Source organism: Camponotus vicinus, unplaced genomic scaffold (genome assembly GCF_025532165.1).
Source record: "Camponotus vicinus isolate PSW18456_S1 unplaced genomic scaffold, iyCamVici1.0 SCAF_4, whole genome shotgun sequence".
In the NCBI taxonomy this organism is placed as follows: domain Eukaryota; kingdom Metazoa; phylum Arthropoda; class Insecta; order Hymenoptera; family Formicidae; genus Camponotus; species Camponotus vicinus.
In genome coordinates, this window is record NW_028141976.1 from 13,325,363 (window position 1) to 13,349,744 (window position 24,382).

At 38.4% G+C, this 24,382-nt stretch overlaps 2 protein-coding genes across 10 annotated transcripts in view; one reads left to right on the plus strand and one right to left on the minus strand.

Moving 5' to 3' along the window:
* Arm (armadillo) overlaps positions 1-24,382 on the minus strand; it is a 309,699-nt gene that overhangs the window by 132,753 nt on the left and 152,564 nt on the right. The gene's annotated exons all lie outside the window — the stretch shown is intronic.
* Tio (zinc finger domain-containing protein tiptop) overlaps positions 1-24,382 on the plus strand; it is a 139,214-nt gene that overhangs the window by 52,791 nt on the left and 62,041 nt on the right. For 2 of the 9 annotated variants that reach the window (XM_083096012.1, XM_083096016.1), the window contains exon 2: positions 18,457-18,606. The exons of 4 other annotated variants lie outside the window; for them this stretch is intronic. The gene's annotated coding sequence lies outside the window, so the exon portion shown is untranslated. Of the gene's footprint in view, positions 1-5,537; positions 6,036-18,456; positions 18,607-24,382 lie in introns of those variants that run through there. 3 more of the 9 variants (XM_083096014.1, XM_083096011.1, XM_083096017.1) reach the window with 3 other exon arrangements.

Sequence of the window (24,382 nt, forward strand, 5' to 3'; positions counted from 1 at the left end):
TCCTGCGTTTCGAACTATGGCCCTGCCACTTCTTACGGCGCAACTAACTCTGATAACATTAATTAAATTTTTGTCATTGGGTCATTACTTTTGTAGGATGGATTATTTCTTAACTGAAGATGAGCGCGCTCATGAAATTATAATATCGCTCATTTTCTATTTCTCATATAAATCATGATCAATCATTCGATTATTTATTATTCTCGTCCAAAAATTAGTACGATAAAGAAGACAATTTTCAAATATTAATTAAAATGTGATAAAATTGATTTATCGCTTTTATAAAATTACAGATTTTCCTTCTATCGATTTTCCATACACATCGATACAATTTTTAAAGCAGTTTAATAAACTTTATAGCAATTTATATTATCGATTTCCTCAAATCCGTTTCAACGGCGCACGTATCAATAATACAACGTTATTCACAGTGATGGTAGGATATCATTTGTGTAATAATCGGCGATTACGATTGCGCAAATATCGACGTAACATTAAAGAGAGAGAGAGAGACAGAGAAAGAGGGGATAAATACGACGGAAAGAGAGAAAGAGCGAGATAAAAAAAGCGAACAAACCAGTCGGTCAATCAATCACGGGAATTGATCTCGGTGGCAAGTGCAGTCACGATCAGCCAACCTGAAATATGTCGGACGTAAGAATTGATTTCGTAGAACGTGCACAGTCCGTCGTGGTTCTCCATTCTTCTCCTCTCTCCCTTCCCGATGGTCCGTTCTATTCCCCCTTGCATTCTGCAATGCCGTTGACACGCACGATCACTCGAAGGAGTTGGACGACAACGAGATGGAAGGGGAGGAGAAGGAGAACAATCTGTGATTTTTCCTTCTTCCGCGCTGGTGAAATACTTCCTACGACGACTGGCTTTTCCTTCGCGTGGCTCCGATATTACGACTGCAGGAAATTCAAGGGAGGGAGGGAGGGAGGAGGAAAAGAAAAGAGGTGGAAGAGAAGGAGAGAGGTGATCTGTGCGCGAGGAGGAAAAAGGCCGAGGAAAAAAGAGCGAGTGATATTCGCGAGGAGGGCTGAGCGAACAGAGCAAACGGACAGGTCGCTTATTTATGGCGACCATACTTCAGATATATGAACTGGTTCCCGTCGAAAGTTCGGGACGCCGCGTCTTTCCAGTTCGAAATGTATAGAGAGGTGTCCCGCCGCTCGCCTTCAACGACAAGATTTGCGAGAGCTCACCCTTCGCGCGCGCTATCATACGAGCTTAATTCCATCTTCCTACTGTTGTACGAGATGAACGCTCGGTTCTCGGCGCGTCGAGCCACTACCGGTTTTATAGCCAAACGATGGGTCGGCTGACACGTGAATATTTGATTGCCGTAACCCCGTGCTTCGTCCATGAACGGAAGTGACCGCGATGATTTAAGAAGCGTTACTCGAAGCGTTATTGTTGCACCGCAATTTTTCATTGCCACGCAAGGATATCGTGACACCTTGAATGCTCTTTGAATATGATATATTTATATAAATATGTTATGTTATATTCGAAAGAGAAATACATCCTAAAAGAGATATCTGAATGAATTTGGAGCCAGTTTCTTAGCAAAGATTTGACAAAAGGTTTTATTGTAAAAACTGTTGTCGAATATTAAAGACTATCTTATTCAATGATAGAAACAGGGATAGCAATATGTTCTTAATTAAAAATGTGGAAAAATATATGCATATTTATGCGCATTTTATACATTATTTGTTAAACAAAGTGTACATCAAAATCTCTATCTCTCTGTCCTAGTAATACTTTTTTAATTAAGAGTAATTTCCACAATTTTGCGACAATGTTTAACCTAGAAGAAATGTATTTCGCGATCGAGAGACTAATATAAACACAATGCAGTTCAATCATCATTCTCGTGTAACCTCGCGTACGACAAATCGCGCGGCCAATCGTCTCCCTTCGTCGAGGATCAGCGAATCTCTACAGGATCGGAGCGGCCAGGAATCGACCCCTTTGTCCCCTCTTGCGTAGCGCACGACGACGGTTAATTTATATTTATCCTCTTCTTCGGTATATACGCAGGATCCTGCAGGCCGTTTCCGATATTCGAGCAGCACAGAAGAAGAGCGTTTACGCGTTGGGAGAAGGAGGAAGGGGGGAAAGCGGTCGCGAAAAGGGGCGAGACAACGATGCAGGGCGGGGAAAAGAGAGGAGCGATGGAGTAGATAAATAGATGGATGGGCAATATTATAACTCACCGGCTGTCATCCTGTACGGCCGAGTCAGGCTGCTAATCAGACCCCGGCGCGCTCTCGCCCCTCGACCGACCCTTCACGAAAAATGGATTTATTGCCGTTCGCCTCGACTTCGGCACGCTATCGAGCTCTCTGATCCATAGAATGTAACCATCGTCGTACTATTCGCGTCGGATCCTCCCTCCGATCGCTCCCTCCGGGTCTTGCCGGCCTCTCCTGCCCTCGCCCTCGCCCTCTGCCTTTTCGTCTGCCGAAAGTCGAAAACCGCCTCCCGAAGCTCTTTCGACTTTAATGTCGCGGAAAGCGCTCGCTATATTTAAAAATCTCTAATCTTTATCGCCAAGACTTGCGAAAATGTGAACGCGAAGAATGTGATAATCACTGTCGTCGTCATTTATTTGTATTTAAATAAAAGGCAAGCGTATTTTAAAGAGAGAACGAGTGACGGTTGTTTCGGAGAATATATCGCAAAATCTCAAATTACAAGTAATATTAAAAAAATTTTTTTTTCTCTTATATACAATAGTTACACGATAATAATGCAACAAACTTTATATATACGTATAAATAAATGTACAATTGCATCAGTTTTATTTAAAAACACGGACATAAATTTGTATTATTTTAATTGAAAATAATATGTTTCGCACGATGCGAGATCTCTCATTAATTAAGTTGCTTATCGTGTCGAGTGTTGCATCGTTTGAAATTAACAGTTTCATAAATCATGTTTTTTTCTAAAGCGGAAAATTGATATCGCCCTCTTTTCGAACCGCGACGTCCGCGCGGATGCATTCTTACACAGTCGTCCTCCTTCTTCCGTCACCCTTCAACGGGTCTCTCATCTCGCGTCCGACTTATGTGCACGTGGGTGTACGGTGGGTTTCCACGAGAACGTGCCGCTTTCACCGCGGTCGATGACGACGAGAGGGTTGGATAGTGGATAGAGAGAAAAGGAGGGAGGGGGGAAGCAGCCGCGGAACGACAGGAGGAAGAATGGCGTGGAGCGGAGGGTGGCAGGATGGAAGGGAGGGAGTAAGGGGTCAAGTGAGGACCGATGCATCAAGCAAACCGTGACACTCGCCTCCGCATGGCGTGCATAGATCATGCCGACCTCTCTCTCGTCTGTGCGCGACGAGGTTGGGGAGGCGGGGAGGCGATCTAAGCCGCGAAGATAAAGAGAGGGAACGGGAGAGGGAGCGAGACGGTCGGCTCTTTCTCCGTTCCTTTCCATCCCTTCGATCACCCTTCCGTATTTCTCTTTCCTGTCGCGACTGTGGCGGGAGAGCACAAATGTACGAGCCGAACGAGATAGACGCGAAGAAGAGAGCAGAAGTGCTCGTGAGACCGACACAGCTCCGCTATGTGGGCGCGCGTGTACGTGCGTGCATACACGCGTGTATACGTGTCTAAGTGTGCGCGCGAGCGTTTTTTCAACGAGATTTATTACCGAACTCCTAATGCTCCGGGACAAGGGGAAGAGGCCGGGAGTCCCTTCCCCACCTCCGCCTACTCCTCCGTCGCCTGCCGTCGCCGTCGCCGCCGCCGCCGCCGCCGCTGCCGCTGCCGCCACCGCTGCCGCCGACGACGTCGTCGTCGCCGTGTCGACAGTACCTTCTCGCCGTGCCTCTGCCGAGTCTCCGCGCGTCGCTTAATCCCCGGCTGCCATGCTATTACGAGTTGATTTACATTCTCGCGCTAACAAGGGTTGGGATAGGGCCCGGAGGATTCGGTGGCCTTCTCGATGGATCCTCGATACGCGGACCGGACTGTCGGCGTCTCGGACGAGATAACGCATCGACTCGGTAGACTTGTATCGAGTTAATTTTTCAGAAAATTCGACTATATAGCTACGACTGACGTGAGACTTAATTGCTGCCGATGCGTTCGTGTGAAAGTTTAATCTCTCGAAATAAATTAGTCATTCTCGTTAGAATTTTTGAATCTCTAATTCCTCGCTCAAAAATGCGAAAGCAATGTTGCTAGGATCTCGGAAATGGCAAAGAGGTTGCACGTAGCTCTTCGAGCTGTGTCGGAATAAAATAAATATCTTTGCTAAGAAATTTACAGCTATAAACGACCAGGTGATCAAGCGCGAAATAAATCATTATTAAGTAAATCGTGCTACTATTTGTAATTTCTACTCTTAACCGATCCAACTTTAATGAGATCATTATAAAAGGGTTATATAATCGTAACATGGCGCGTTTACGCGTCGAAACCCAAGTGCCGATTGCAAAGTTGAGGCTCGAGAGATATTCGATCAACGTTCGATCGGAGATAAAAATTCGAGCGGAGAAACACGAGGCTGCACTTTGTGCAGCTAAATGTTATGGGAAGCGGAAAGCTGGTTAAGTAGAAGCCGCTGCATCACTGTCAGACAGGGGAACGTTCCTACTGAATCATTTTACATGTAGGATATCTTTCTCATAAAGCATCGGTAAAATGAAAAGAGAAAAATATATATTTGTTATGTAAACGTAGAAATTTGTTTATGTGTTTAGTGGTGTTGGAATGTTTGTAGGAATATTTATAGGGAAAACAAACCAAGTAAAACTTTAACAGAACCAATTTATGAGGAAAGAAATAGATAGTTTTGAGATAACATTTTTTTAAAATAAAATTCTCTCTCTCTATCTATATGTTACAAATATATAATTTATTGTAAATTTAGAAATATTATAATTGATGTAATTATTATTCAAATTGCTATCGCAAGTGAGATGTATATAGTCTAAAAAACTTTTATCACATTTTCATCGCGCCTCTACTTTATAATTATTCTTGCTGAGGACTTTTTCAAGTCTTTCACTGAAATCTTTTCGATTCAACATCGCATTATTTACATACCATTTTTATCTTTACATTATACTTTATGGACGCGCAATCCCTAAAACACATGTTTGCCAAAATATAGAAATTTTCCAAACAATTGGACGGCGCGTGTGAAGAAATCGCGGACGGCTGGACGTAGGACGAAGGGGAGAGAACGCGAAAAAAGGATCGGGAGGGGAGGAGGAGGTAGGAAACTCGTTTGGGAGAGAGAGAGAAAGAGGAAAAAAAAAGGAATCAGTCGCGTGAGACACATCGCCGCGGAAGACGAGAAGGGCGACTCCGCGAGGAAGAAAGACTCTCGAACTCTGAAGAGTGGGATGGGGGCGTGGGTGGGATAGATGCTGGTGGGGACGAGAGAAGCGCGGCGCCCCGCCGGGTAGTAGGGATAGTTCAGGGCCGCGGGTAAGGGAGGCGCGGGGTGCCGCGGGGAAAGCGAGCGAGTAGGGGCAAACGATGCTACGATGGAGGGGGCAGAGGTGGGGAAGATGATCGCGGAGTCGTCAGTGCGCCACGTGCTGCCGTCGCGATTGGATCTTTACTTTCGCTCCGTTCTGTCAATGAATCACGTACGCGAAATCGTGACTTTTTTCTAGTGGCCAGATTCGAGGAGCGATTTGACGAATAAGTGCGTCGCGACGATGCGCATCTTCGCACGGTGACGAATGAGCCGAGAAAGAGAGTCGACGTTCCGAGCCGAGGAGAAGTGATTCGGAGAGGACCACGTAAGAAAAATCAAGTTTAGTGAATGGTGCGCGCTGTTAAATACCTATCGTGTTATAATGCGCGGCTCGTCGTGGGATGACGATGTGGTGAAATAGTATCGAGGATTTCGTAACCGAAGCGCGCCCAGATGCTCGTCGTTTCAACACCGCGTTATCCCTATCGCGACTGCTGGTCCAGGATCGGCGCGTCTGAAGTGTCGGCAGTGACGGCACATCGGGACCGACGTATCCTGCTCGGTAGAATCACTACTTCGTGGTGAGTGCGCTACGTGATTCATATATTTCCGCTGCCCTGGCGTGGCTAGTGTCGCATTTCTCGTTTCAAAGTTTTTACTCTGTTGTGAATCGTGCGGCTACGTTTTTCTGAGTGTATTTGTAAGAATCGGGATGAAAATATTTATATAGGCTCTGTTCAATCGTTGCCAAGTGAATGATAAAAGGCGGCAGATATTTAAAAGTTCATTCCGAATCGTAGAAACTAAGATGCCAAAATACCGCAAATGATGTTTTAAAAATATACATAGAGTGTTTTGCCACGATACTTGATAAATTTTTTGCGATATCTCAAGAAAAAGGAAAAAGAGTTTCTAAATTTTGCATCAGGAATAAACAGTTTGATTTAAATGCGCGATTCAAGTTTGCACTGAATTTAATGAAAGTCACTAATATGCCACTAAAATCTCAAGTAAAAAAATTTATTTTTAATAAATTCCTTTTTTCATTTTATAATAATTTATAATATTATAATTATTAAAACATTTATAATAATTTTTTAATAATTCCTTTTTTCCATTTTAATTATATAAACACGGTAGTAAATTATCAATCGTAACAGCAGACTAAGCTTCGCCGACAATCTTGAATTCGCCTGGCGAATTTTCGCGCGTAAATAGTTGTTAGGAAAGTATAATGAATTCTGGAAGTCCCGCGTCATTTCTCTTCGCCGAGGAAAGATTTCGCAAAGAGTCGCGAGCAAGGAAGCGGAAAGTATTCGACTCTCGACTGGACGACTTTTACAAAATCACCTTAGCACGGTGAGATGGTCGCGCGAGCGCGTGGCTTGCATAAACAAAAGTGCAGTGCGCGCAGCAGGTGGCGGAATCGCGTGTAATCCTGGGGCACGTAGGATCGTCTAATCTGCGAAACGGACGCATTGTTTCTACCCCTTGGAAAATTAACGCCGCGCCGTATTAACCTCGATCATGCGTATGCGGCTGGCCGCGTCAAAGTGGAGTCGCGGATTAAATTGCACCGCGCGATTCTATTTTCGCCGTGTCCTCGTGCCGCGGTTCGGATTTTCTCTGTCGCGTGCCCTTCCCTCGCTTCGTCCACACACACACGTACGCATGTTCTATCGCTATCTCTGAGAATACGTTAGGAGTTTTTAAGATAAAACCGCTTTGATTTTCTAAAGCGCAAATGACGTGTATTAAAACGCGTGTGTTTGATCTTGTAAAGATATTCCTTGGATATGATACGATGTGAGATGCGATATGTGAGATTATCGACATGTTCTAGACGGGATAATTTCGATTTGGCTCGAATTTTGATTAGTAAAATGTCAGTATATATAATTATAAACGTCACACACATATAGCTACGTAATAATATGTGCCGATTAAAAGAAGTATCGCAAATGTCACGTTTGCTGTCAAATTTTCGATTCACTATTCCTGTCAGATAAGTAAAATGGAGATTAAGAAATATTATACATCACACACTTGAGTAATTTATTGTGACATTAAAAAAAATATCTGTACCTAATCTAATTTTTTATTCGGATGTCGTCTCTTATATGGATGTCATTTTATTTGAGATATATCGTGGGGATCATAGATTATGTGTCATAAACTTTATATCATAGATAAGTTGACGTAACAATGGACGAAACAGAAATTTCTTCAAATAGATCCACATTACCTGCAATCCTTGTTTAATCTGTCATAGAGTGATAGGTAACATTTACATTTGTTTGAATGTATTTTGTGTGAAATTGAAATTGTGAGGTTTATTTATAAAGTTTTATTTCAAGTTTTATAACACAATTATAGTGATTGATTTTATCAACTATACTTGATTCTAACTTTCAAATCTCTTTCAAAACCAAGTATTAACTGAAGTAAAGACAGCTGTAGAAATAAAGAAACAATAAATAATTATAATTAGTACACTTATCGATGATAATTTATCTTTAATTATATATCACGTACAAAACTTTCCATCTTGAAAATTGTTCTTGCTCCCTACTTGCATCACGAATGACGCAGCGCACATCAGAGAGAGAGAGAGAAAAAATATGCGTGTCTATGCATCCCTGCGTGTGGTTTACCCCATATCCGCGCTAATTGTCAGTTCATCAATATCACGCCTGAAAAAAATGCATTTTTGAGCGAGCGCACTCCGGGGGCGAGCACTCGAGTGGACACCTCCACCCTTTTGCCACCCGCCGGGGAAGAGGGGAGGTGAGCCGCTTCTTGACACGCTTTCCATCTTCGGTCTGATGGATGTGGTAAACGCTGGCGTTGACAGTGCGTTTTAATTGCGAGGTCCGCGTTACTGAAGCTATCCGAAGTGGGTCCCGGCTCGGTGACGGGATTGAAAGCCGCGTCATCGACGAGAGATTTTTCGTCGCGGTACAACGATGGATCACTTCGATCGCGATCCATCGTGACGTCAGGCCGCGGCCTTCGATTCCGAAGCGACAGTTCGGCCTGGTTTTTTTACCGAGAGTATTTATTTTACGAACGCATAACGAATCGCGCGCGCGGAAGTTTGAGCGGCAAAAGGAACCCGACGCCGCATCTTTATCGTTAACCTTATTTCGAATCGAGAGAGTTCACGATGCAATTAACGAGATGCAACGAGTCGAATAAGGCGCGAGCAGCATGATCGGAGAGAGCTGGCCTGTCAATCTTCTTGCTTCATCCTTGCAAAAGTGGTGCATTAACGCGCTGCGAGTCGGTCATGTGTGCGTTCTACCATACGATGAGTCGTAATTATTCGCGCGGGTATGCAATGTTGTGCTTTTTCTTTTTGTCGATAGTAATCTCGAAGTCAATTCGAATAGTCGGACGCTTCATTTTTAATTACTGCATTATTCCATGATTAAATAATCGATATAAAAATATACTTCTTAGTTAGAGTGATTAATACAGTTTTATAAATTGCAAAAATTTGATTACGATTTTGCTTCGTGTTACATCATTTTCTTCCGATATTATTATTTATTCGGAACAATCTAAAAAAATTTTAAGTACAAAGAGAACATCTTTCATTTGCATACGTATTATTTTAACCGCTATGCTTACACTTATGCTTGACGTTCGTATGTAAGCGTTGACGTGAATTAGTTTATTATTTTAGTCTTAGACACCTGAAGGGAGATATATAAGTCTTTAGAGTTGCGTGGATTGAGCAAAGTATGTTCGCACACCGCGTTTGCGTTAATATAGACGTTTATTGCATACATAATGCGCATCCACATAAAGTGAGACAGGCTGTGCTTCCACACTTATTACATTGAGCAATTCATAGAAATTGCTTCAAAAGCTCGTCTGTAAATTTGTTGCCAGGTGTTTACTAAATTTTTAATTTTAATTTGCATTTATTCGAATAAAATTTCAATTAAAATATCGCATAATAATTTTTTTTACACGGCGAATGTCGAATATTTTTTTACATGATCATTCTTGACATATAAATAAATTAATTTAAAATTTTACAACGATGAATCACATTGATAAAAAAATGGTAATTTTCCTATAAAAAGTAGTGTCTTTTAAACCTTCCTTTTTATTTAGTAAAAGTTGTAAGAAATTATAGGGATACTTGATGCACGTGTATTATACATTTAACGCTTGTTTTTCTTTTTTTTTTTATTGATTTTTTATACTAATCTGCTGTAATCTGCCGTTTTATTGTGCGTCACACGCACTTGGTGGCAATTGCTAGATATTTACGAGACAATTCAATGTGACAAACATCAGGACGATAAATTCTCTCGCGTGTCTGTCGTCATTAATTAAATAAGTTTTTAACAGACGTACACTTAAACAATTAGCCGACTTTCTCGCAAATGGATATTTAGAATTGACTCGATGAATTAGAATGAAAAGATATGAAATTCACACATACACATACACACACAGAGAAAAGTATTTCTTTACATTTAGTATATCTATTTGTTTGACTTATATTTATCTCGCTAAAGAAAAAATTATTTTATACAAATATTATTTGTTTGAATAAAAATTTGATTGCTTCGTTGTATTAATTTATATTGTTTAACAGAAAAATGACAATTATTTGAAATAATACTGATTCAAATAAGAGTTTGTTTCAATTAATTTATTATTTGGAATAGCCAATAATATGTGGCACATGTTTCTTCGCTTGCCGTTACGCGGCGCACCAGTCTTAACTTTTCTCGTATTCAATATTTATCATGAAATGTATATAAAGGACTAGTATTAAACAGTAAAATCTAAAGTATATTTTTTCCCTCTTAGCACTAGTGCGAGAAAGAGGATGCTACTCACATGCAGGCATTCTCTGATCGTGTTGAGCATCCTCTTTCTGACGTATCACTGTTTATCAGTTTAATTTTAAACTGAATTTAAAATAATTTATTTAATAATCTGGATTCCTTGTTGGGATTTGGAATATTAAACAGATTATTTGAAATCAGACAGAAAAAAACTTTTAGACGGCATGATGCTGTGTGGGTTAATATAATTGTTAAAGGTTAAAGTCAAAGAAAAAGTAAGATTCTTCAAGATAAAATTTTATTTAAAATAAATATATACGTTATTTGAAAGTCAAACAATCGTATTTGTTAAATCGAATATTAATTTGGTTGGACTATTCCAATAATTAAATTTATTTGACTTCAGCAAAATTTGTTAAATTCAAAGAAATATTTCTCTCTGTGCATACAGAAATTTTGCGAATATATAGTTTATAAATTTATAAATATATGCATGTGTGAATTTCATATATATATACATGTATATAAACATAAATCTATTCTCCACACTGGTCATACAACTTAAAATTCGTAGACTTGAAATGAAGCGGACATGACATCATCGGACAGCGATTAAATCATGTCATCATGAGACGCCTCCGAGTGCACGTATGACGAGTCATTGCGAATTCATGGGAAACGAAGAGACTTTACCATAAATAATTGTTTATTTCATCTCTTGTAAATTCAATTCATCTCTTAACGCATAAAATTATTAATTTATTGTTATTTATTTAAATGTGTTTGCGACTTTTTCGACAATTGCGATTGACAGCCGTCCGAAAGGATAAATAAATGGTTGAATTTAACATAGATAGCGGTATTGAAATTGTGAAACTATAACAAGTAAAATCAGGTTTTTCAGTTTTAATTACATGATTGTCGAACACGGAACCAAGTTTTTTCACAGCTGCTTTCTTGGCACCGGTATCGTTTTTAATTTACATTACATGAGTCGACTTGCTCACTTGGTTCGGCCCTCGTGAATTTCGACAAATTGTTGTTTAATCGCGACACAGCAATCGATTCGCGCGAGAATGCACAGTGAAAATTTGTCGTCGTCGTCGTAAATTCACGTCTGCGCGTAGTTGTTCTTCTTCCACCAAGAATCGCGTTGCATCACGTTCGTCCGCATTCGCGATAGGGAATGCTACTCTGTTGATTTATGAGTCAGTTTCGTAAGCGTAATGATGAGAGGATTAAGATTCCGCTTTTATGTGTCGGCGGATAACAGCGCGGATCGAAGGTAATTATCGTATATGTTTTCTTTTTACCGTGAGACAGACTCCATCGAGATGCCATCGTTATAATTTAACACGGCCGGGAACGGCCGGTAATAATATCGCGGCTAAAGAAATATCTGTTTCTGTCATCGCTCCTATTTTGTTCGCACTCGAATCGCAAGCGTGCCGCAAAGGAGGTAATTGAGACACACTCTATTGCGAATAAATATCTTTTTTCACGCTTACAATACATGTGCATCGGTTTTATTTTATTAAGAATCGCTCTATGAATTTTTACAAACAAAGTTTACGTATAATTTTTCAATTTTTTCCGAAGCAAAATTATATAAATTATTTTAAATTAATTTTATAAATATTACAATACGCTGTGTAAACAGTGAAGGAGAAGAGGAGATAGATAATGGATATTTTTAATGTAATAATTAAGTGATAATTACTAATTTATCCTGATTTATGTTAATCTTGACATGTAAATTGATGGGTAATCTATTAAAACTATGATTTGATCAATATCTAGATTGACAGATCCATTTACGCCTAACGTAATGATTCTGTCCTGTCCTTTAGGTATAAAAAGATACTTTCCGATTTTTAAGGACGCGACTCGCATCAGAGAAAAGAAGCGTAAGAAAGATGAAGAATATATATATATATATATATATAAAAGGATCAAAGCACGCGCGTACCTTCTCGTTCCTTTCCCCCGTAGTTATTTGCTTGTCAACTCGTCTATCTATGAAGACTCGTCAGGATATTCGTCGAGTTGTACCCAGCTTGTTCCCCTTATTTCTCGTGAACGGATTAATAATAAAACCGTTGTAAGCTCACCTGCCAATGTTGCCGGGTTAAGAGATCTCTTTGAAGTACATCTGCAAGATTTTGAATGCAAATAGAAGAAGCTCCCCGCGCGGGATTGACGCGGTATTATGGAACGTTAATGAGACACACGTGTATGCAAATGATCAATTAATACATATCATTAAAACTGCTCACAAGAGTGTGAAAAAAATGTGTACGTTTCATTTACATTGCAGATCGATTATCGAGTATCGCTTCGCTTATAATCATTAAAGTCGCATTAAATAACATTTACATATCTCAGTAAGTGTAAGTTTATAAATGTAATATTTTATCTCTATAAATAAAAGTTGGCTCTAAAAATTTGGATGCAAAAAATATTTTGTTTTTATGCTATAGCTTTGAAATTTTGCAACGTTCTTGTTACATTTAATGTCTATGCAAAAATATTTGTTATAAAAATGTGTAAAATAATGTTTTAACGAAAATGTCAAATTTCGAATATTTCGAATTGAGCCTAATTCATGCGCAAATATTATACTTGTAATTTCTGTCGTGTGTTACAGCTTGCATTTAATTCTGCGGATCTCGAAGCTACACGTTGCTCGCATCGGAGCAGTTTCCAATCGTTTCTTTTTCCGTTTCTCCTTACCATATCGATGAATTCTCCAGCGCTATTCGTTAGTAAGCGTACAGCTTTCAGATAGCTAATGCGAAATGCAAAAGGAGAGTAGTTTTCTCGTGTACATACAAGTGTGCACCGACACGTGTAGATGCGCGCCTAACGAGGACGCGGATCCGTAAACAGGCTTCGTCATGTTTGAATGTGTGCGAAACACAGGCTGCTGGATACACACGCGCGAGAAAAACACACACACATACATGTCAATAGCACACCCCCGCGATCCAGTACCGTCTATTGAAGTCCGCGATGACGGGGCCCGTCTGTCAGCAGATCAAAGCTGAAGTAAGCTCTCTTTGTGATGCTTTGCCGGGTTGGTATTTAATTATGTATGAGATCGATATTCGGGCCTTCGGGGGCTAGTCGCTTCTCTCTTCCACTCGACTCTCGCGATCTCTCCTTTCCGCTTTTCGTCCGCTTTCCTCATCTTTGCTTCTCAACTCGTTACTCTGCCAAATCTATAACTTTATGACTTTATTATGAATGCCTATGAAGAATGAAAGAGGAGAGTATTTGTATTTTACAAAGATGCGTCGAGGAGAATTTGTCGGTGCGTTTTGACTTTATTTTATATAATAAGTCTGCATTTCAAAAATTGGATAATAAATATTATTGTTTGATTGCGATCAATTTAAATTCTATCGTTAATGCAAAAAAGCCTCGTTTACTTTTATATCGGCTCGAAGAAATTCGAGTTGTAGTTTGTTCGTTATTATATTTAAGCAGACTTTATAAAGTTTATCAGAAATTACGATTTCCTGAAATACGATAGATTTGTTCGTCCTGCATCCCCTGCCCCTCGTTTCCTCTGTCTTCGAACAGAATGATGAAGCGACAACTAATAATGAGTAACTTTGGAGTAGTTTCTCTTCAATTATCGCTATTTCGAAGGAAGCTCGCAATACTTTGGATAGATATGGAAAGATATGAAGGTGAAAATGAGAAGAAAGAGAAGGAAAGATCAGGTTTATCGATAAAGTTAATTAGTAGATATTCGCATTCGTCCAGTTTGTGCGTGCGGTTCAAAGCGCCGACACGGCGCAGATATACTTTATGCGTGCGTTTGCCAATCGTAAAGATCTCATCGTAAGGAATATCCGTCGAAAGGAGTTCTGGGAAGAACGATAAGATTATTGCCAAACGAGATTGCTAGCTGTAAAGCAGCGTGCGCGCATATGAACCTTCAAAGTACATCTCCTTTCGGTATTTGCTAATATAAGCATAATGAAAGCTCGAGTCATCTTGACGATGATACGGGTCTTGTTTGATATTTTGATGATTGCATGCGTTTGATAACGTCAGTTGCATTTAATCAAAAAGATGCGCTCGACTAAAATTTCCAAAAGGATTTCCCAACTTAACGCGTGTCTTGATTCAGACATCTTAAATTAACACCATTTGGTTATGAATTTTTAAAACGGAATTTAAGTCGAGGCGTTTGTAGCACAAGCATAATTAAAACTTGCTTCAATACAAACGAGATATCTGTTTCGTCGCATGCATACGTCATGGAGAAAATGAATTCAAAATGCGCCACTCTTGGCGGACGCGATAAAAAATATTAGCTAATCGTGCTGGCGCTAATTCGATGCTCCGATAACATTGCGTCTCTGTCGCTCGCGCAAACACACCACCGTTCTCCCTCTTTCATCCCTTCCTCCCACGCGTTTTTTCTGAGCGAACGAATCCATTTCGCTCGATTTCCATTTTCACGCACCGATTGCGCGTGTGTGCAATCGCGCCACACGACGAATGGCCGCAAAAGGTTATCGCTGCACTTCGAATTACAATCAATGTGTACCTTTCGATCTGACGACTCTGTTTTTGCCGCGTACTCCGGCATCGAATGAAAAGTGCAGTCGGCTCGACTCTCGCCGTGATAATCCGAATAAAATGGGAGGGGTCTAATAAAACGCTTTTGATTTACACGCGGTTCTCACCTTCACCGCTGTCAGGTTTTTCACAATGTTACCTCTTACTCCTCGTTCGTGGATTTTCCGCTCACCCGAGATAATCGAATTTCATATATTGACTCTGCTCTCATTTTTAATGAGATCTTTCCATTATCCGTATTAGAAAAATAATAATTATTTAGTTGATTTAACACTACTTACAATTAATTTTCTTCTTACGTGAATATGTGTGATTATCGCGTATGCGTTTAAAAAAAAAATTAGTATTTGATTCAGGTCAATTAGCTTTCGTTTTACGATGAAGCCAGTCGTCTCGGATGTTTTACGCGCTTGCGATTTTACCGAAGAATTATAATTATTAAATGTGAAAAAAATTTTTAATTTTTAATTTAATTAATTAATAATTTTAATAATTTATTTAATTTAATTTAATTAATAATTTTTTTTTCCCTCTTGCAATCGCGATAAATAATATGACGATTGCAAGTTTCATTGCAAGTATCATTGTTTTTATGCGCAACATTTTGCCTTTTTCCATTGCCATCGAGAATATCGAAGGTTTGTTTTCCATTTCATACGGCCCGTTCGTTAGAGCACCCTCGATCGGGGCGATTCAGAGGATCGCACGCGAGGCCGATCTAAACGGAAAAGCAAACGCTAGAGGCATGCTGATGATGTAGACACACGGCGAGCGAGGCATAACGCGGTCAGGACGGGGTCGAAGTAGCAGGCGGCAGCGCACCGCGTTTTGATCATTCGCACAGAAAATTGTATTTTCGAAATCAATTAATATCCGTGCGAGTAATAATACACTAGCTAATGATTGCGCAACTGTACACACCAGGCCAGAATCGACCTCATCCCCCTCGCCCTCCGGTGAGTACCCCGCGATGACCCCCAGGCTACTTCCAACTGAGCTCCGCACCGGTCGTGATGCGCCGAGCCGCGCCGCGCCGCCCTGCGCGGCCAAAGTGCATTTGACAATTTTTAATTATCGATAACGAGCCCAACCGCACGATGGTACATTCGTTGAAAAACAATGCGTCGACGGCAAACTGAAAAGCCCCTCTCCCTTTCCCCTCCCGCTCCTCTTCTTCCCTTTCGGGCTCTCTCCCGCCCCTCCCGATAATTCAATATTAATTTTATTACTTGTCGATGAACGCGCGAATTTTCCGTGTAACTTAACAGTGTTTAATTTTTATTCGTCCCTCGTGATCCACCGTTTAACCCGGATGGAAACGTGGCGCATCATCGTGTTTCTGTATCGCATACGTACTCGCGACACATAATATTTCTGCGAAATGCGAAAAGAGACTGTGCGGAGAATCCTTTCCCCTCTTAGAAATGTTTTGTTATATTCTAATGTGTATATGAACAAATTTTATATAGAAATATATATAATGTATATATATATATATAAACAAATTTTTCTAATAATTAACAATTCTTACTGACTTGTGCAATTTTTTTGTAAACTGTAGATGTAAAATATTTTTTACACATTTATTTAATGTGTGTGTATATATATATTAATAAATAATAATCTTAATAATTTTGTGATATCAATAAGATGAAAATGATAGTGAAAATGCATTTTGTTTTTTGGTTTAACACATAACTATGTTAAAACCATTTTAATTGTTTCTTCCATCGCATATAATAAGTCAAGCAGTTGTAGAAACAAGTGCTTTACGACTGAATAAAAAGTAGGCATATGTTGTGACATAATGCAGTATATGCATATCAGAATTTTATGTTTTAGATACGTATGTATATCTATTTTATTACAGTTTTCTTGCAGATAAATTAGTAGGCTATGATGTCATTTATTTCAAACGTATTAAAACACATTGTGACATCTTGATAGTTCCCAGTTGTGATGATATCCGAGAATGATTCAGTCTGATATTGCTTCTCGTGATATTAATAAATGATAAATGATTCTTTGACAGATTACTTGAGGTTCCGTCCAAACACGCGTAATTCAACACACACACACACATATATATATATATATATATATATATATATATATATATATATATATATATATATGATAGCCCATAATTAAAGATATCTAGATTATATAAATTAATATCTCTTATCTGAAATTATACTAGAGCGATTCCAAAATTAGCTGACACTTAAATTGGCAGACGAAAATAAAAGCTGACGCATCCAACTTTGTATTCTCCTGCAAAGAACATTATATTTTTCGACATTACATTTTTTCATATTTTCTATTTCTATTACTCTAGGTGTGCTTAAATGAGAAAATTAAAATATATAGAAAGACATATATATATATATATATATATATATATATATATATATATATATATATATATATATATATATATATATATATACAGGGTGGCCCATTTTAATCCATCCAGTCGAATATCTCGAAAACCAAGCCTGGGAGAGAAAAATGTTTCAGACAAAAGTTGTATGGTTTCGAGGGGGCCATAAGATGGTACCATTGGTTTGACCTTGAAGAGTCATTTGAAGGTCACGTGAAGGTCACTTCAATTTTTTTAAATGGAACACCCTATATATTTTTGCACATTCTTGTAGCTTATCTCGAGAGCTTTCCAAAACACTATAATTAAGTACCTTTTCGTTAAGTACTTTTTGAGTTATGAGACTTGAAATAATTTCTTAATTTTACATAAACTGTAAAATATCTTGTAAAATATTCATTTTTCGATTATCTTACCTTAATAGTTTTACGTACAAAATAATGAGAGGAATTAATTGATGTAAAGAAAACACATAGTTGTTTTTAAGAAAAAATATGTAATTTGCAATTAACAATTCCATATTTTTTCTTAAAAACAACTATGTGTTTTCTTTACACCAATTGATTCCTCTCATTATTTTGTACATAAAAGTATTAAGGTAAGATAATCGAAAAATGAATATTTTACTAGATATTTTACGGTTTATGTAAAATTAAGAAATTATTTCAAGCCTCATAACTCAAAAAGTACTTAACGAAAAGGTACTTAATTATAGTGTTTTGGAAAGCTCTCGAGATAAGCTACAAGAATGTGCAAAAATATATAGGGTGTTCCGTTTAAAAAAATTGAAGTGACCTTCACGTGACCTTCAAATGACTCTTCAAGGTCAAACCAATGGTACCATCTTATGGCCCCCTCGAAACCATACAACTTTTGTCTGAAACATTTTTCTCTCCCGGGCTTGGTTTCCGAGATATTCGACTGGATGGATTAAAATGGGCCACCCTGTATATATATATATATATATATATATATATATATATATATATATATATATACTACAAGTTTTAACAATACAATAACATGTTTTAAATTTTTCCACAAATGCAAGTTTCCAGTTAAATTCGTTATACGATTCTTTAATTTTTATAAATTAAAAGCAGCGAGAGAGAGAGATGCGACTGATGAAACGTGAGATAAACAACAAAATAAAGAATATTTGTAAATTAATATTTGAAGTAATGGTGTTTATATTCTTTTTTATACGTTTAGCAAATTCTGGAGTAAGTTTCGGGGAAAATCGGCGCACCTTACATGCAGAAACACTTGATATAGTAGGATGGCTGTAGTATACAAGGCGCCACATTGATCAAAGAAGCCGCCAAGTTGACGGGCTCTCGTCGTAACTTATATGCTACACAGGTATTTACATAAAACTGCCTACTACTGGTCGCGTTTCCACGTCTACATGGCCACTTTAGCACAATCGAGCAAAATTTATACATAAATTTATAATGCTCTTTTGTTGCCCAAGCTCCAGTTTTATTGTTCCAGATTCTGGTTGCATAAGCTTAATAGACGTGTTTCCGACGATTTTCTCTCTTTTGTCTCTTTATTGCGTTTTTCGCTGGTTAAAAATTACTATTTCTTTTTCAATCGAGAGCCTATATGCATTTCTTTCGTATATCCGTCACGCTTTTGTAATCGCTTGTCCGTAACCGCTTTATTTGACAGGTCTTTCTCTTGTATTTTATTTCGACGCGCTACTTTTTGACGTCCTGCCGAGTTAGTAAAATTATTTGCTAGTCGTTCTAGCTAACTCCGAAATGTCAGGATTTAAAATTACTAGAAATACGAGATTTTTCGAAGCGTGACAATCATAGTGCACATGGCGCTATTTGTTGAAGACATTGTTATTCAAAGTTATTGTTTTTACTTTTTATTATATTATTAATTACTTTTATTTCGATTGGATAGAATACATTTTTACAATATTACAGTAACTCTATCGTCATTTGGGTCCCACATTTTCACGCTCGCTTAAGCATGCGTGCAGATAACATTATTTTCTTCTTTATAGCTTTCTCGACTATCTGCAAAGGAAAAATTGCATAAAAGACATGAATATTTTAAAACGAAATTAGCAGCTCTGCATCGTGTACATTCGCGTGAACACAGTATACTGATACCGTCGTGACAGCGATGTTTTATTAAGTAAGTAGAATGAACTTATTAAATGAAATATGAATATTAGGAGTTGAGTGTCCAACCGGTCCAGTCTATTCTCTCCATCCCTTCTCGAATTATTATTCGTATTATGATACATAAGAACTCGCTCTTTCGCGGTAAGTTAAAATTTAAAAATTGTTTAAAATTGTAAACTGAAAAAAAATACATTCTCTTTCTCTCTCTGCTTTTAATTTTCAAAAAATAAAAACCTTGACGTAGCTATACTTTGCGCGTATCTTTACGATGGATGATACCAGAGTCGCAGTAGGAAAAATTCCTTCGTGAATCACTCACTAGATTACTCACATCACTGCCTTCCAGATTTCGCATGACAGAAGTGTTTCGCTATGCGAGAGTGGGGAATTACGTTGCCAATGCAACGCTGCTCGTGTCTTTTACGCTGACTCTGTTATAAATCATCCCTGTGTTGAACGCGCGCGCTTATATACTCTCTTCCATCGTTATTTTCCTTAATTTTGGTCGACAGCTATACTGAAAGCACACGACGTGTGTTCAGTTACTTAAAAATCGCACCGTTATATTTATCGAGAAATGAATGAACGGTACGCGTGAGAGAGTGACATGTGAGAACGTAACAATCGATGAATTATGCGCGTGAGTTCTAGTTTAATTTCACATGTTATGTACACGTGTTACATTTTTTAAACAAAGAAGATGTTGAATTTTCAGAAAGACAGATCTGAGCGATCAAAGTTTAATAGAAAAAAATTATGCATAATTATACATAAATAATTAAACATTAAAAATATATACTTGTACGTATTTATAGAAATAAATAATTTCGAAAACATTTGAAATAGACATATATACGTTTGAAGAAGAAAAAGAATATATATATATCTTTATAAATTTTAATATGTATCATATGTTTTAAATATTCCGATAACACGACTATAAAATGTCAAATATTTTATGCACAACTTGTATTTCATATCTCGTTTATCACAATGCTTTTCTGCTTGTTTAATATGTCTATACATTGATGACTCAATCTTTGCACGTGGAATTATATCCACTTGTTCCTTATATGGAATGACTAGATATGACACGGTGTATGCGCTCATTGCGTATTAAACACGATAAATGATTCTTTGGTATATAAGTGGAATGTTACGCGAGACGAGGAATTATAACATGGAAACAAAATTAGAGAGGTTGTTCTTTCATATCGTTATATATTGTTGTGGTGAAATACTTGGACACGCAAGCATTTGCATAATACTCTACAAAGTATAAATAGTTTTTCAGAACATTGAAGAGCAAGGGTTAATAATCCTAAAAATATATTTAATTAATATTTGATAAATTTTCCCTTTCTACATGTATATTTAATGATAATTCACTTCATCTTAGAAATGTCGAGACATCATGAAATAACGTTCGATACTTGGCGATCCTCATGTGCGGTTACCGCGGATTTATCGATCGGCTATTGACGGCAGTGTTAACGATTACTGAAAGATCAACCGGCTCCAAGTACACGTGATTATCCCATGCAACATCGATATGATAATTGCGCTCATAAAACGTCGTAGAGACGATGCGGCTTATTCATTCACTCTTTTCCCTGCGGTGATTGTACGCGACAGCATCTTGCATCTTGCACTTTTACAGGCGCGAACAAGGAAGCGCGCTGATAACATTGGATAATAATTACGCGCATTATGTCAGCAACAGTATATACAATGCTGCGAGTGTAGCCCATAACGCATAGATCTCACACACATGCACACACTAGTCTCTCTCTCTCTCTCCCTCTGCCTTTCTCGCTCTCTCGCTTCCTCTCACTCCATATGACGGGCAGTATTCTGAGAGAATCTAGGATCTCACAACAATGTGGCGAAATGTCTCGAGCTACTATGTACAATATCAGTCAAAAATTAGAGATCACTCGCGAGAAACATATAATATTACAGAGACAAATATTTTGAGAGATATATTAAATTGGGGGTCATATTTGTGGAATGAGTTAAAGTAGAGAATTAAGATTTCGCGTTTGTCTTGGAATCGTTTAAAATTTAAAAATTATTGCATCGAGAAAGCAAAAGAAATGTCTGTACACCAACCACGTTATACATGAGCGAAACAATTTAAAGTATAAAAGAAGAGCTATAGAAAAATGCATCTACATCGCAACAAGAAACACAACATGATAGATCCTACATCGAATATTTGATTTCACCTTCCGCGATTGCTCATGTACCAATCTCATTGTCAGACTTTCGGCCGACACTGTAGAACGTACGTACACGTTGCGGCAACGCCAACGCTACCGCCTCGACCGGATCATGCCTTCTAGCGAAGCGCACACGTGTAGTCCGGTGTGCCTACACACGTGTAACGGTACCGGAGTCGCGTGTAAGCCGGTGAATCACTACACGGCGACGCGACGTGCACGTGTGGGAAGTTTGGTGGCGGGAACTGGCGAGCATTGCCTTCCGAGGACGCGTGTCTCACCTGAGCGCGACGCCGATAACAAGGACGACAACGACGCAGACGACGTCGTCTGGGTGGAGCCGACGACACCACGAGAAGCGATTGTCCTTTCCGCAAGACAGGTTGTAATGAGCTCGTGGGTTTAGGGAAACGCGCCAAGTACGCGTGATCGTAGGCTGTCGTCGCATCTCTCTATAAACATTGAGTTACGTCTTTCTTCGTGCTCCTCTATTCCAATCGATTGCGCGTATTTGTATCGTATATTATATCGCAAACTGACAATGAATCCAATTGATGATGTCATTTTCGCTTTGGCGTAAAGTAGTTATTCGTTAGTGTGAAAATTTTTCCAGTATATCGTCAAAGTTGTAAGTTGTTTGAGACGCATTGTTTAATCTTCCCATTGATTTCACTATTGATTTTCTCTCACTATTTTAATACATGTGAGAGAAATGGGACACGATATTCTGGCTCTTTCATTAAATATTTTCGAAAAATAAGTATTTTATTTGGAAGATAATTGATTGAGAAATTATTACTCTCTTTCTATCAATAAATTTGGTGATATTTTATGCTCTGTTTTTTTAACATTTCTCTTATAATGGAATTAATTTTACATTATGTAATAATGCAGTTAATATTATCATATAGATATATTTTTATTTTAAATAGAAATATATTTAGGATGTTTCTCTTACATTGATTAAATTATTTCATTTCTTACAATTGTATGTATATGTAATTGTAAAGTTTATTATATAATTAGACACTCTCTCGCGCAGCTAGCTTTCCATACAACTATTAATATCCTTATAGAAATAGTATAAGGTTTTAGAATAAAACATGCATTTGGAAAATTTAACGAGTTTCAAATTCATATAGATTAATATGCACTATAATTTGACCATATTTAGTACTGACAAAAATAACATCTATCGTTTCTGAAGAGATCAATATTTTAACAAAGTAACAAAGAGATACTATACATTTCAATAAAACGTACAAGAATAAATTGTATATACATAATGTCACAACTGTACATATACTAATATATATAATATGCAGCAATGAATCGACAGTTTCAGATATAATTAAAAAAAAATCACTTGACGTATCGTGCGCTTGGCTCGTACAGTATATTAAATACAAACGTGTCACCCTGTATATTTGTGACTCGTTCTATTACGTAGTCGAACGAAAACGCGTGACCGGTCTGGCTTGATTGATTGGTTACTTTGGTGTTTGCTCTGGTTCGCCGGCACCAGGCGAGTCAGCTTCGAATTGTCACGTCGATCGATTATTTTTGACAAGGTTGATTGATAGGCAGGCAGAATCGATCGATTGACGAACATTGTACCGCGCGGACCTCGCCCCCGTTACTGCGGCGCCGATAATAATTCCAGGTGATATTATTGTCACCTTCAGCTCGCCTTTCCTACATGAAATAACAAGTAACTTGGTGCAGCCGTGCAACACAATGCAATTGTATATCTGTATAATAAGATCATTTGATTCCGCTCCATCGTTATCAAAGTGTTTCGTCAGATAATTACCGCGTGTCTTAATTCGACGGATTATTCGCTCTCTTTGTTTTTATCGTCAACACATTTTCGACATTTGCCATATTTTTATATTATTTTTCACATAGATATTAGCTAAATTGCTTATTTTCGCGCGACAATCTCTCTTTCTTTCTCTCTTGCAAAGTTCTTCAAAGTTTCATGCAACTTGATATCAAAAAGAATTGAATTTTTTAATATTGAAAAAAGGAATATAAAATAATTTAGCAGGAAAGATAATATAGAGCGCAGACATTTTGTTAAATATAATGAGACATTGATATTGTATATTAATGCAAAATGACGATATCGATCTCCCTTGCTTCGTAGACAGAAATAGGTTTTTATTCAGTGATAAGTACAAGCGCAAACCAAGTAGCATATTGCGACATATAGTCGGCGTATACATGTATATATGTATGTAACGTCAGTCTTGTATAAATTAATCACTCACAATCGAGATGATCGCCGTACAATCCGTTGAAATATTTAAAAATCCGACACATGTGGCGCGTCTATAAATCTTTATTGTGTTGCGGCACTTTGCGGTGCTTTTGTCTCGAATTTTTGTTCCGATCGATGAGTCGTTGGGAGAGCGATCACTCGAGTTTACGACGCGACGATCGATCGTTCCCTGGCTCCGACGATCGACTCATCGACCGTGTAACCCAATTCCTCGACGACGAGAGACCCCGCCGACGTCTTGAAGCTTCGTCACGAGGTGCCATTCGTCATAATTTTATCGATTAGCGGCGGACAGAGCCGGCGACCGGCGATCGGCGACCGACCGGTCTATGCATCGGACCGGTATGATCGATTCCGCGTCGACTTTGCGAGTGCGATTCCAATTAACCCGCTTCCACGCATCGGCGATCAGATACGATCCGCGGATTTCATAATTTCGCGTGTAACCGACGTACGACTATCAATAATTGTAATTGATCTCGCGGCTA